Genomic DNA, 13,667 nt, shown 5'->3' on the forward strand with positions numbered 1-13,667 from the left:
AGACAATCTACTTCCTGTTTACACCACATGACCAGCGTAGCTGAATGGTCATGTGACGTGTGTCTTCGGGTGTGGACGTGAGGACTTGACTGGCTGGATGCTCATGACTGTGTTTTAAGGAGAATACATGTCCCCCATGCCGAACCACGCGCTGCCGCAGCATCAGGCCTGTGTCCAATCACAACCCCCGGCACCAGAGCCCCGCCTCATCTGAAGCAACGCTGAAGTGAGTTGTAGCTTCACAGCAAAGAGCGTGGAGGTCGGAGACGATCGACTGTTGTACCTTTACACAAGTAGTGCGTTGTTAAGTCTGCGTGTTTTCGCCGCTCGGGAGCAGACGCCTCGTCTCTGAAGTTGGATCGTTTCCCTGGAGGCGAGGGATGAACCCGGACCGAACCCTTTTATCACCATTCACAGTTAACTCATTATGACATCGTTTCTGTGTTAATGTTTATTTATTCTGTCCGTAACCGTCAGCGCCAACATTCTTCCACTTACTTCCTTTACGTTGGCACTGTTGTTAAGCAACATGTCCACTAGAGGGCAGCACAGAGTCGAGAGTTTCTGATAAGCGGCTGTGAGAATGTTCTTCTTCTCTCAGGTGAAGTAACATCCGATCGATCCCGTTGGTTTTTTTTTACCAACTCACAAAGTCGCCTCAAAAAGTTCCACCATCCATGAAATTCCTCTCTCGTGTCCTGGTTGTCTCAACTGTTGGCTGCGCTGACGTCTCGTGTTTCTGGTGGTTCTGATCCATTTCGTCTGTTTCCATTGTATTCGTCAGCTTTCAGCACAAATACGTACAAATGTATGTTAACGTTGAACATGAGTGAGCTTCAGAACGTGAGAATGATCGTAACTGGAAAATGTTTAAAATCAGAAGGTGACCTCTGACCTGAATGTTTTATTGATGACTGGAACTCCTGACGAGTCGTTTCACACTTCGAGCGCTTGATGCTGAGGTTGAGGTTGACGGAGGAGAAGCAGTGACGTATGTCGGGGGGGTTTACTGGTCATGCTGAGGAAGAATCAGGCCGTAAAATCAAATGTCACTGGAGGAAGTTTGAAAGTCATTTAAAAATGATATCGTCCGACGTGCGGACTGCAGCTGCTTCCTCTTCTGTTTCTTCTTCTATGGTTTAATGTGTCTCTACTTCCTGTGATTGGTCACAAAGTCCAAACCGTCCAACAAAGTGCTTTCATTCTGCAAACCAACAGAACCGTGGTTCAGTTTGATCCAGACCCAGATCGACTGTTCTGGTCTGAGGAACCTCTCACATCAGAAAGTGTGTGTGTGTGTGTGTGTGTGTGTGTGTGTGTGTGTGTGTGTGTGTAGTGTAACAGATTAATGACACAGCTGTTTGTGTACGTGTGATTATTCTCCACAATCACTGATCATTGTGATGCTGTGTGACCTGTTGCCATGGCGACAGGTGGCGGACTGTAATTAGTCGTAAAGAAAGAGGAAGAAAAAAAAAAAAAAAAGAATGAATAAAAGTTAAAAGGGAAAGAAAAACAGCAGCTGCTCCTCAGTTTGTGAATATTTCAGATATTCAGAATTATTCAGCCGGAACATTTGATGATTTGAAACACACAAACGTGAACTTTTCATCTCTTCCTAAAAAAATATAGAGAAGTCAGAGGAATTTGGGGCCTTTTCCTTCAGGGCACTTCCAGGTTTGGAGCCGGTGCCTCAACGGGAACAAGTTCTTTGAATATTTTGCCTGCTGCTGCTTCTCTATGTGAAAGAGAAAGTTGACGTGGTTGAGGTATCTGGTCCCGCTGCCTCCTGGGCGCCAGCTTTTTTGAGATTTGCCGTGGACGCTCAACCAGGAGGAGACCCTGGGGTGGACCTAGAACTCACCGGAGGGACTAAATATCCCACCAGGCCTGGGAATGACTCAGGATCAACCAGGGGGAGCTGGAGAGTGTTGCTAGGGAGAGGGACGTCTGGGACACCCCACTTGGCGGGTCACCCACACAACCTGAGTCTGGATAAGCAGAAGACGATGGACGGATGGAAATAACCATTTAAAACCAAACGAACCTTTTAATTCCTGAACTGTCTGTGAACGTTAACTGTGTCAGACAGATTCATAATAACTTGAATTAACCACTAATCACTGCTGACTCTACTCACTGCTTAATTCTCCTCCTCCTCTCCCTCCATCGTCTCCCTCCCTCTGTCCTCTCTCTGCTAATGGTTTCCCCATTAACCCCACCTGATGGCAGTGTGGGTAATTACGGATGTATTTACTGCCCGTGGCCTCGCTGGGAAGTAAATCCAGCATTAGACCAGGCAGAGGGAGACATTAACCAGATTTAACCACACTCCCTCTTTAATTGAGACTGTGGCCTGAAGGTTGACGTCCTGTACGGTGTCGCCTGAAGACGTCCCTGCTGCTGCTGTATCAGCTCCACCTCCCTCCGCTGCTGCTGCTGCTGTCGTGCAATCGGAAGCTTTAAGAATAAAATTGAGGGTGTAGGTGGAGCGGACCACGATTCACGCCTCAGCTCCATCTCGTTTCTTTGAATCACGACTGCTCAGCTCCCAGATTTAACAACTTTACCAACGTGTGTGTGTGTGTGTGTGTGTGTGAGATGCTGGTTGATCATGTAGAGAATGTGGAGTCATCACAAAGTGAACAACAGGAAGCTGATGAATCTGCTTCTTCATCCTCGTTCGTGTTTGTAATAATAACAAAGTGCTTTACAATAAAAACACGATTCAAGTAATAAAATCTAAATCATACAAAGTGACAAGATAAACTAATTTAAATCCTTTCAGAATTGTCACCTTTGCTTATTTAAATATTTTTATATATTAATATATATTAATAATTTGTATTGTGTGTGTTACTCCTCGTTGTGTCACCGGTGGTTGAGCTGAGGTCTGAAGGTCTCTGCAGGAATGCTTGAGATCAGATGTTCAGTGTTTGGTGTGGGAGTTCCCGTCCTGCTTCTGGTGTGATGAGGTGAAAAATAAACACCATGTCATTGATGCCTCCCTCCAGAAGGGAAAACGCAACTTCTCTTTAGTCTGGCTTGATATAAAATACATGTACAGACGTGTGCATGTGTGAAAGTCAAACTCTGGGCGGACTCTGTGGTCAGTTCTCCGGACTTCTCCGCGGGTGACGCCTGAAAATGGCCTGTGATGCAGTAAACCGGTGTCAAACTCGCTTTACCGCAGCTTTTACAGCTCAGTTCAGGTTCGGTTTTGATTTGTCGCAGGAGCTTTATTGTCATTTATTGAGTCGTGAGCTTGAGTCGAAAGTGTTGTGATGTTTAAGATGTCGCAGAGACTGAGACTTCTCCTTCGTTCGTCTGAGTTCTCCCGAGTTTTATCACCAACATATAAATGAAGCAAATATTGTTTTTCCTGCAAAAATAAAACCTGAAAATCAGGAACTTCTTTGGTCTGTTGCAGCAGTGACTGAAAGTTTAAAGTGGATTTTAAATAATGTCTTCAGTAATTAAAAGAGTTGACTGGTCGTGTTTTTAGACTGATGTTGTTTCTCTGAATGATCTGCATTACATTTTAACGGTGGGTCGAAGTTCTTCTTGCTTCTCTGTTTTACTTTAGTTTTCTTTCAAGCCGCTGTCTCGCTCTGGAACTCCGGAGGATGTTCGCACTATTGGATCCCGACTTTCTCTGAAGTTTGACTTGAAACTCGGCGCTTCTCACCAAAAGTTTCATCTTCATCTGTGTCTTCAACGTATGTGGCTCCTTTTTTCTACCCTGAGATATTTGTGTTATATTTGTTTACGTCATCAACACGCCCGCTCGCAGTCGATCCTGCGGTGTATCTCCTGCCGCTCACGTCGGCTCATTCAGGCATTATTTAACTTTTTACTGGGGGAACGGCCGGAGAAACTCCAGAGGAAGTCCTGAGCCTCTCACTTGTGTTCTTGCGTACAGCCCCTCCGGTGAATATCCGGAGATCCTCCTGAGTTCGTGTCTGAAAGCAGCTTTAGTGAAGTATAACTGCAGCTCTGTGAATCCAGCAGCAGCAACTCTGGATGGATGGAAACTAGAACCTGACTGATGTGGCTTTTTTAGCGGCTGATGCCAGTAAAAATATTAAGGAGTCAAATATTCAGATTTTCGGATTTCACATGTAAACAATGGAATGTTTGTATTTGAATGAAAACACGGAGGCTCCTGATGGAAGACGTGTTCTCTTGTTGATTTACGCTCCGTGTCTCCGCAGGACGAGTCTTTTATATTAATGTCATTGTTTTAATGGGGGGGGGGGCTGTATAATCCAGTGCTGAGTGGTTGAGGAGGGGGGGTTCATCTCTAATGGCCTGTGTCCGACCCGCTGCTTCTCCACATGCTCCCACATTAAGAAGGCTCCAGTTTGGGGGGGGGGTCAGCCCTGTGGGGAGGGTGAGGAGCGGACTCCTGCAGGGCCGTATGAATGGAGGATGAGGGAGGGGAGGTGCTGGGGGTGGGGTGTCGGCTCCGTCTCTCTTCTGTCTCCGTCGTCGGCCTCTTCATATTCAGATCGGCTGCTGACGTGAGGCCGTCGCTCTCAGGAGGATTTTACTTCACTGCAGATTCGCCTCGAGTTCATGACGTCGCTCTGACGTTTCTGTGCCGACGCTTCGCTCCAGGTAAGACGCGGACACCGAGCCGCGGTTCAGCTGCAACTTCCTGTCAATCTTCTCGTTTCATCGATGACGCTGCGACAGAGGTGATGACATCACTGTAGTTGGTTTGAACTTTTCTGGGCTGTTGAGAAGCCGGTGCAGAGTTTGTGAAATAGATTGAGTCATTGACCATCGTCAGTCAACGGGTTTGTCTTCCTGTTTTTGTTTCTCCGTGTTTGTGACGTGGATTCGGTGTCAGTGACGCGTGGAGGTCAGTGATGATGTCACTGATGATGTCACTGCGGTCCCAGTTTGTTTTGGTTTCAGATGAAATTCTCAGAGTCACATGAGACGTGAAACAACAGGTTCAACATCTGCAGGAGTGAGATTCATCCAGGTGTTTCTAATAAACTGAACTCTTCATCTATATTAATGATGGTTTATAACATTTATATGTGAATAGTTCATGATAGTAATACTTCCTGTTGAGGGTTAAAGTTTAAATCGCTCTGTGTCGTGCTTCAGAGCTGCTGTGAGTTCTCCTCTGAAACCCGGGAGACAACTCGTCATCCGTCCTGTCGGCTCCCGTCAGTCCGACTGGAGCCGAACTTTGCTCCCACAATGCATCTGACTGACAGCTCCTCTCGTGAACGTCCAGCCTGACAGCTGATGACGGATCAGCTGGAGACGATCGCGGCGCTCGTTTGCTTGGTTTCCTCACTCGAGGAGTCGTGAGGGTGAAGCTGTGACGCGTTGTGTGTTTCCTGCGTGTCGAGCAGCTGCTTCGTGATCAGCATCTGGAGTTTTAAGTTCTGAGGTGAAGAGTTTGGACTCCTGGTCGGCTGATCCCAAACTTTTCAGCCCCGACCCCAAAATAACGAGGCCTCATCACGGGACGTCCTCTGTCTCTTCATGAAGCGAAGGATTTTACATTCGTTTACATACGTACGACCATGAAATCGAAAAATCTAAATATGGACGTCTGACCACGCCTGACGTCTCCACGAGTCCGGAGTTTTGAAAACCCTGAGGTTGTGTTTTAACGGAAATTGTAAAGGATGATGGAGACGCCCGCGCTCTCTACCTGATTTTTTTGGGTTATGTTTTGTTAAAATGCCACAAATGACTTCCTTCACACCAACGCAGCATCATCGCATCACGATCTGATCTGTGGAATAAAAGCTTTTCCGCATCTGAGTCGTCTGAGTGTCTCACGACTGCAGCGCCTCGTTATCAGAATGTGACAAATCTAATTAAAGGCACCAGAATATTGACTGTGATGGATCGTCTCCCTGCAGCGGGTTTCACAGCCCGAAACACGGACATGAATCTGAAAACTGTTTTCGGACATGACCCGCGGATAAAGTCCAGAGAAGTGGGTCCGTACTCGATCCACAGTTTGTGTTTAACACAACGCAGCCGGAGGTTTTCTGCACTGACAACATGTTGTAGTTCATCAGTAGAACCTGGTTAAAGTCGCTCAGGTGATCTGGGTTTTAATGTTCAGTTTATTTTTCCTCAGCCTGAATGTTTGTGTGTTTGTTTGTGTGTTTGTTTGTTTGTTTGTTTGTTTGTTTGTTTGTGTGTTTGTTTGTCAGCAGTTTGAACAGATTTCCTGTGAACTTGGTGAAGAGAAGAACTCGTTAACTTCATTAAACCCATCCAGGATTTTCTTTTTTAATATTGTGAAATAGAAACTTATTTTTAAATGTTCACAGATTTCTCAGATAATAAATCGTCATGAAAGAAATCAGACACATTTAGAGGACGGATATTTACGAGTGTGTTCAGTTCATGATAACACATCACGTCTCTCGCCCACCAAGACCTTAGTTAGTCCACAGAGAGTCATTGCACAGCGTCACGTGTACGACACATGTTTTGACTTGTGTGGGGGGGGGGGGGGTGAAATTCCGAGCTCTGGTTTAATGGAACGTGGCAAAAATAAAATGTTTTTCTTTTTGATGTATGTGTAGAAAACGTAGGATCGACTGGACAGATAGTGTCAACCCCCCCCCCTACCCCCACCCCCAACTCCTTCACACCTATCGGATGTTAGACTGGGGGAGGGGTGTGTGTGTGTGTGTGAGGGGGGGGGGCAATGATGCAACATTCACGCCCACCTCTCACACACACACACACACACTTGAATGGACTTTGACATGAACCCTGTTTACGCTGCTTCACTTGTTTTTACCGTCGACGTGTTGAATATCTACGAGATCAATGATTTACAGCAAATCTGAGTCTCAGCTTTAAAAAAAACCTGTTTCTCATTGAGGAAAACAAACGGAAACAAGCGGAGGAATCGATGAGTGTGTTGTGGAAATTGAAACATTTCATCCTGGATGAGATTTAGTCTAAACCGAGCGGGACGTGTGTGTAAACGTCGAATTAACCTGAGCAACATCTCTCTCTCTCTGCCTCGTGCAGCAGTGGGTGGTGGGTGCTGCTGGGGGCCACGCTGGCTGTGTGGTGGTGGTGGTGGTGGTGTGTGCTGCAGTGGTGGAGGTGCTGCTGGGATATCTGGGAGCGGGGGGGGGGGGGGGGGGGGTGTAATGAGGCGTGGAGCGACGCTGTGATAACCTCATTATTCTCAACCACTCGCTCCAAAACGCTCTGCAGCTCCACCGGTTACTGAAGCAGCAGCGGAGTGCGAGTCGATGGGTTAATCGTGCATTCAGATATCAGAGTGTGTGTGTGTGTGTGTGTGTGTGTGTGTTAGTGTGTTTGTGTTCATTCAGATTTCGTGTTTTCTCAGCTGAACCAGCTCCTGGTGTTTTTCTGTTTTCATTCAGATTTTACTCATATTTATTTTAGTGTTTAAACATTTGTGTAAAAATCTCGAACATGGCTTCATATTGAAGTCGTCTACGTCAAACAACAGAAGAAGAAGTGAAGTTAAAGCTTTTAACCCCCCCCACCCCCCCACCCCCACCCCCACCCCCACATCTCCAACCGAAGCTCGACTCCCTCCCAAAGTCCCTGAACTCATCTGGAAATCTTTCTTATCTCAGCTCCTCCTCCTCACTTCGCACCAGCAGCAGCGTCTTCGACTCTTTCAGCCGCTCTTGAGAATTCAGCTGTTCAAAATCCAAACTCATCCCGGTAGCTGCGCTCGGCGCCCGCGGCTGCGCCCGCGACGTGCCGAGAATACTCCAGCAGCGTCTCACCGCTCGGCCGTTCGTCCAGGTCAGAGTCTGACGCCACTCCACTGAGAAGCGACGGATGCAGATGATTTATTTCCTCCAGGGCGGCAGCACGTGTTGAGAGGAGAGAGAGAGCGTTGTCTGACTGTGAAGACGCTCTCTGTGGTTGATGAGATGGAACGCTGTCCAGAAAAGAGTGCGGACATTTTCTGTAGTTAGTGTTTGTCATGATCACCTCGGGCAGGGACCCCCCCACCCCCCCCCCCCCCCACCCCCTCCACCAGCTTTAATGGCCTCTGTTGTTTCTCACATCAAGTCGTCACTGAGCAGTTAACTGACCAACAACAGACCAGGACCCCCCACCACAGACACACACACACACACAGGCAGCAGTTTGATAATGCCTGTTAATATGCTTTATGCTAAGCTAAGCTACAGGTACGACAAACCAAACTTTACAGACTCAAGCAGATGAAACTGTTCGGAGCTGATTCTCGGATCTGGATTTTTCGTTAAAGTAAATTTTTTGTGACGAAGACGTTGAGTCGTGTGGTTTTATCTGCAGTTAGTTTTTTTTTACCATCTGAAAACTGGCGCCCCCTTTATATATTATAAAAACATTTCTTTTTTATTCTTGTACCGCTTCACGTTGTGCGCCCGTGATGACGTCATCACGTTGTGGAGAAAAACGTAGTAACGACGCAGACGAGCAGAGGATTTCAGTTCAAACTGGAAGTTTCCATCATTGATTTCTATTCAAAGTCTCAAACGTTTTTCCTGCCGATTCGTTTCATTTGTCGTCTCACATGTTGATTCGTGTATATTATCTTTTTCAGACGGGGTTTCCTGTCAGACCTCCACTTTCTCCCACACTTGGAGTTTCCATCTGTGAATCTGGTGAGGAGCGAGTGTTATTTCTTATTTCTCTCCTGCTCGGTGGCGGTGTTTGTGTGTGTCTGTGTGTCTGTGTGTGTGTGTGTGTGTGTGTGTGTGTGTGTGTCGATGCATGTGAAGTGTAAAATCCGTCGTGTGGAGACAATAACAGGTTTCAGTGTCTGTCTGAGTCTCGGAGACATGAAGGAATCAGAGAGACGTGGCTGATGTGCGGAGGCGTCCGACTCTCTAAAGCGTTATTCTGTCCCTTTGTTGTCGGTTCCTCTGAGTTCATGTTGATGTGAGCGTCAGTGTGGAACTCCTGAAAAACATGACAGAGGTCGACTGTGGTTGTTTAAGGTCGTTTTTCTTCTCTGCTCTTTTCTCACCCTCTTTAATCTGAAGCTGGAAAATAAGAAGAACGAGTCACAAGAAAAATAATATATCTGAAAAATAATATATCTGAAAACAGCTTGTGTGTGTGTGTGTGTGTGTGTGTGTGTGTGTGTGTGTGTGTGTGTGTGTGTGTGTGTGTGTGTGTGTGTGTGTGTGAGAGAGACACCTCTGATTGATGTGATCTGCTTGCGGCTTCGAATGACCTGTACGATTTTTAATGAGCTTTTAAAAAGCGCACACACATGCAGGTGACCTGTCGCGGCCACAGGGCGCTCACCCACAATGCCTCGCTCTCCCGCACCTAATCCCCTGGCCTCTGACCCCTCCATTGTGCCACGCCCTCCGCTGATTGGACGGAGAGCAGCGCTCAGCGGTCATGTGATGAGCTGATGAGGTCGTCTGGAGGCTTTGTGTTTAATGAGCTCGTGTTCCCGGCACAGCGACGGTTCTCTGACCTGAGAGGTCGAAGGTGAAGAGGTGGAACTCGCGTCAGTCGTTTATCAGTTCACTCTTCTACAACGTTCTGTCACTTCTTATGGTTCGTCAGAGTTTTTTTTATAAACTGTCTACGATGCTGAGTGAAGTGAGCAAACTTTGTGTTCATCCTGCCTGGTTTATCTGCACTGAGGATTTTATACTCAGTGTTTTCACCATTAAATGACACTGAATTTTCACGTGTGTGTGTGTGTTTAAGTGTGTTTAAGTGTGTGTGTGTGAGTGTGTGTATCTACAAGTTTGAATGATTTACATGCTCTGCACCGACCTCCCATAGTGCTTTGCTATCACGCACTCTCAGAGGGTGAGAGCGATGACGCCCTCCGTGAAGCATCTTCTATATCGGTTGTGACAACGTGTGATTCTTACAGTGAAAAGCTTTTAATAATTGATGTGTGACACACACACACACACACACACACACACACACACACACACACAGAGAAAATCTAAATAGTCGCAATAAAGCAAATTTTACTCGATTTGAAAATAAGTTTGTTTTTTAAGAACAATTGTTGTGTGGCGACGCTCACAGAGTTTTACAGATATGAACAGTTTGAAATATTCGAAGCAATCGACCTTTATTCATGCAGATAAATAAACAACAGCTGTTTACTCTTAATACACTGTCCTCGAGCTGTGTGTGTGTGTGTGTGTGTGTGTGTGTGTGTGTGTGTGTGTGTGTGTGTGTGTGTGTGTGTGTGTGTGTGTGTGTGTGGGGGCAGTCAGAGCACAGAAACATGAAGAGCTCTTGTGTGCGAGTGTATCTGTCGATTGTCGTATTATTTATACAGTCGTGTGGGAGGAAGCTCGGAGGGAGAGCGAGCACATGTTTACACACAGAGAGAGAGAGAGAGGGGGAGTATGATCCAGCTCATACAGTGTGTGAGTGTGTGAGTGTGGACACTGTGTGTTCATCACACCTGTGTCCAACCTCTGGTCACATCTGGAATATGAATGTGAAGACGTCACGTCAGGTTCAAGTGTTCAAGCTGATAAAAGTTGTTTCTATGGAACAAATAAAAAAAATCCAGATTCTAAAGTGAATTACACGATGAGTCCGTGTGCAGCACAACACGTATGACCGCGTGGGCGTGTTCCGAATGAGGCGCTCCGTCCACGCGTGTGTCTTCGTCTTAAAGATGAGACTTTTACTGGATGAAGTTTTTAAGGTTTTTTCATTTTATTTTAATTACAAACAAGATAAGTTCAGTAACAGGGTCGTCACCGACACAGACGCTAACTTTACATTTATTTTCTGTATCATGACACAGAACGCGATAGTATGCACCTTAGTGTGTATCAGGGTGTGTCCATGAACGCCAGCTCAGCGGGTTTGACCTCGTTGATCATTTACAGGCAGCAAACGTCTCACGGTCACTTTGTCTCAGGAGGAGACGTCTGAGACATGTGACGTTCAAATACACTCTGTAAATCGCAGCTCGGTGTTTCTGTTTAAAAACGTCTCATTCAGATGTTCTCACGCTGGAATAACGATAACATGTGGATATTGTGGTTCGCACTTCAACAGTCGAGCTGCGGACACTTCACTTTCAGGAGGGGGGGGGGGTGCAGCAGGTGCGAGGGGGACAGCAGACCGTCCGGGAGCTTTTGTCTTTTCACCTTCCTCCGCTCTCGTGGTGTTTATGTGTCGCCCTCCTGCAGTGTCAACCAGTAAACGTGACCTTTGACCCCATAACAAGGAGCGAAGTGTCGATGTCAAGCTGTGAAGTCGTCTGGAGGCGTCACCTGATCTCTTGTCGCAGAGCGGCGAGCAGAGAGGGGCGATAAATAAAAGATCAGGAAGTGATGTCGACCTCTGATGGTTACAGTCTGGTTTTATCTCAGAGGAAGAGGAGGAGGAGGAGGAAGAATCTCTGCAGAGCAACAACGTCTACGTCTCTTTCTTCCAGATCTAAAAAAATATAAACCATCATATTTGGAACATTGATGATTTTTACATCAGAAAGTCAAGGCCTGCGTCTTCAGCCTCGTCACATAAACCTCCTGATAACGTCGTTTTAACATGAAATCTGCAGAAACGAGGATGAGACGTTGAGATATCTGTGTGTCCTGGAGTAACCTCTCTGAACTACTTTACAGCAGCTGATTACAGACGTTCTTGGCGTCGCCCGTGTTTAGTGTCGAGTTTCCCCCGAGGCTGCGGCTTCAGGTAGAGCACGACTCGTTTCCGGGGAGGGGAGATAAGAGCAGCGGAGACGCAGCAGCTCCCAGAGTCCCTGTGGACCCACTCCACTGATCTTTAACGAAGCATCCATCAGCAGAGCTTCATCAGCTCAGACGTGCAGCGACTGGTTCAAACACTGTGCAATCACTGTGCTGTTCGCTCCCCCACAATGCATCTGTTATATGTGCAACTTCCAGCCTCCAGGCTCCGACATGAGTTCACAGGATGTCCAGGTGGGACACGTCTGAGCTGGAAATCTTCAAGTTCAACTTCAGATTCATGCTCAGGTCGTAAATTAAACGCATGAACGTCATAATCTGCTTGTTAAGCATCGAACTAAGAACAGGAAGAGAAATGAGACGAGTCTCAGGAGAAAATGTTCATGAGCCTCGAACAGACACAGACGGGGAGAAGCTGCAGAGTTTTTGTTTTGGGGAAAACAAAGAAAATCTGATGTTTTCCGAGAAACCGGCTGGAAAAGTCCCTGAAAACATCCAAAACAAAAAACACTTTAGTTTGCACATAAAGAACGTTTCAGGAAAATGAGCCGACTTTGGTTCACGTTTCTCTGCAGCTTCAAATTCTGGACTGAACAGATTTAATGAAACTTTTAGATTTAATGAAACTTGAATCAGTGGCGTCACGTGTTCGTCAGGATCGGAGGAAACACGTCTGTGCAGAATTTAATCTTCTTCATCTCTCACCCTCCTCCTCTTTCTCCACTTGAATTCCACAGCTTTAAAAAAAAAAAACCCAACAAAGCTCCTCTCTTTTATTCCTGACAATATGTAAGGTGACACCGCTTCTTTCTCCCTCTTCTTTCTGCTCTCTCCTCCCGCCTGTCCCCCGGGGGGGGGGGAAGAGGAGAGGGGGATGAAATCAGAGCCGTTCCCTCGGAGGTGGAGGAGATTTATGGAGTGTTTGTGCACAGGGAGGAGGAAGAGGAGGAGGAGGAGGAGGAGCAACAGAGGTCGAAGAATCAGGACAGAAGTTTCTAGAGGGAGAAAAGGTGTTGATGTTGGGAGGGAAAGAGCTCTGAATGAGGAGGAGGAGGAGGAGGAGGAGGAAGAGGAGGAGGAAGAGTGTTTTCTGTGTGCAGCTGAACTTGGACTTGTTACCACATGTTCAGGAAAGAAAATATCCAGGTGGGACGATAGGACAAAGGTCACTCCCACTTCCTCCTGAGCCACTTTACTACATGAGTGAGTTTGTCTCTGCGGGCGTGATTGTGTTACTGTGTGTGTGTGTGTGTGTGTGTGTGTGTGTGTGTGTGTGTGTGTGCACGTCCTGAGTCGTCCTCTGTTGTGATGTTGCAGATTAAATCCACCTCTGCTCCACTTTCAGCTTCTCCTCTCGTCTGTTGATTCATCAGATCCCTCGTTTCGTCCCTCGTGCGTCTGCAGACTTTTGTTTATTTATCACGGGCGTCTTTACACCTGCTTCCTTCATCGTGCCGACGGAGACACGACGCGATGTCGAACAATCAGACGCGATGTTAAACTTCCCGTCCTGTGGTTTCAGTCCACTGAGATTCAGTTCAAATCAAACTTTTCCGTCTCTGAGACTCAAAACATCTCCTCAAAGAAGCGAAGCGAAATATCAGGAGTCAGTCTCATCACGTCTCAACCTTTTCTTCATGTCATCAAATAAATTAATTCAAACCAAACTCATCAGAAACATTTATAATGTCCCGTCTGCTAACATGGAGGAGGCAGGATTATGACTTATTCTGCTGCCAGCCACCAGGGGGCAACCGAGACACTTTGACTTACCACGGTTCCCCTTCTAAATGACGTCCTCACCACCAGGGGGCACCAGATTTTTTTGCTTCCTTTTTGAAGGAGGTGGAGACGCGTCGTCCGTCTTTATTTATAGTTTTTCTGAGAAGACAAATGTAAACACATGTTGTTCTTTTCACGTGGAAGCAAAAAACAGCTGAAACTAATGAAACCAGTCACATCACATCCTCC

At 46.7% G+C, this 13,667-nt stretch overlaps 1 protein-coding gene across 6 annotated transcripts in view; it reads left to right on the top strand.

Moving 5' to 3' along the window:
• The window catches only part of large2 (LARGE xylosyl- and glucuronyltransferase 2), a 32,426-nt gene that overhangs the window by 1,165 nt on the left and 17,594 nt on the right, over window positions 1–13,667 (top strand). For 2 of the 6 annotated variants that reach the window (XM_069530450.1, XM_069530409.1), the window contains exon 2: window positions 8,582–8,642. The exons of 1 other annotated variant lie outside the window; for it this stretch is intronic. The gene's annotated coding sequence lies outside the window, so the exon portion shown is untranslated. Of the gene's footprint in view, window positions 227–8,581; window positions 8,643–11,416; window positions 12,900–13,667 lie in introns of those variants that run through there. 3 more of the 6 variants (XM_069530415.1, XM_069530434.1, XM_069530423.1) reach the window with 3 other exon arrangements.

Source organism: Paralichthys olivaceus, chromosome 1 (assembly GCF_024713975.1).
Source record: "Paralichthys olivaceus isolate ysfri-2021 chromosome 1, ASM2471397v2, whole genome shotgun sequence".
Lineage (NCBI taxonomy): Eukaryota > Metazoa > Chordata > Actinopteri > Pleuronectiformes > Paralichthyidae > Paralichthys > Paralichthys olivaceus.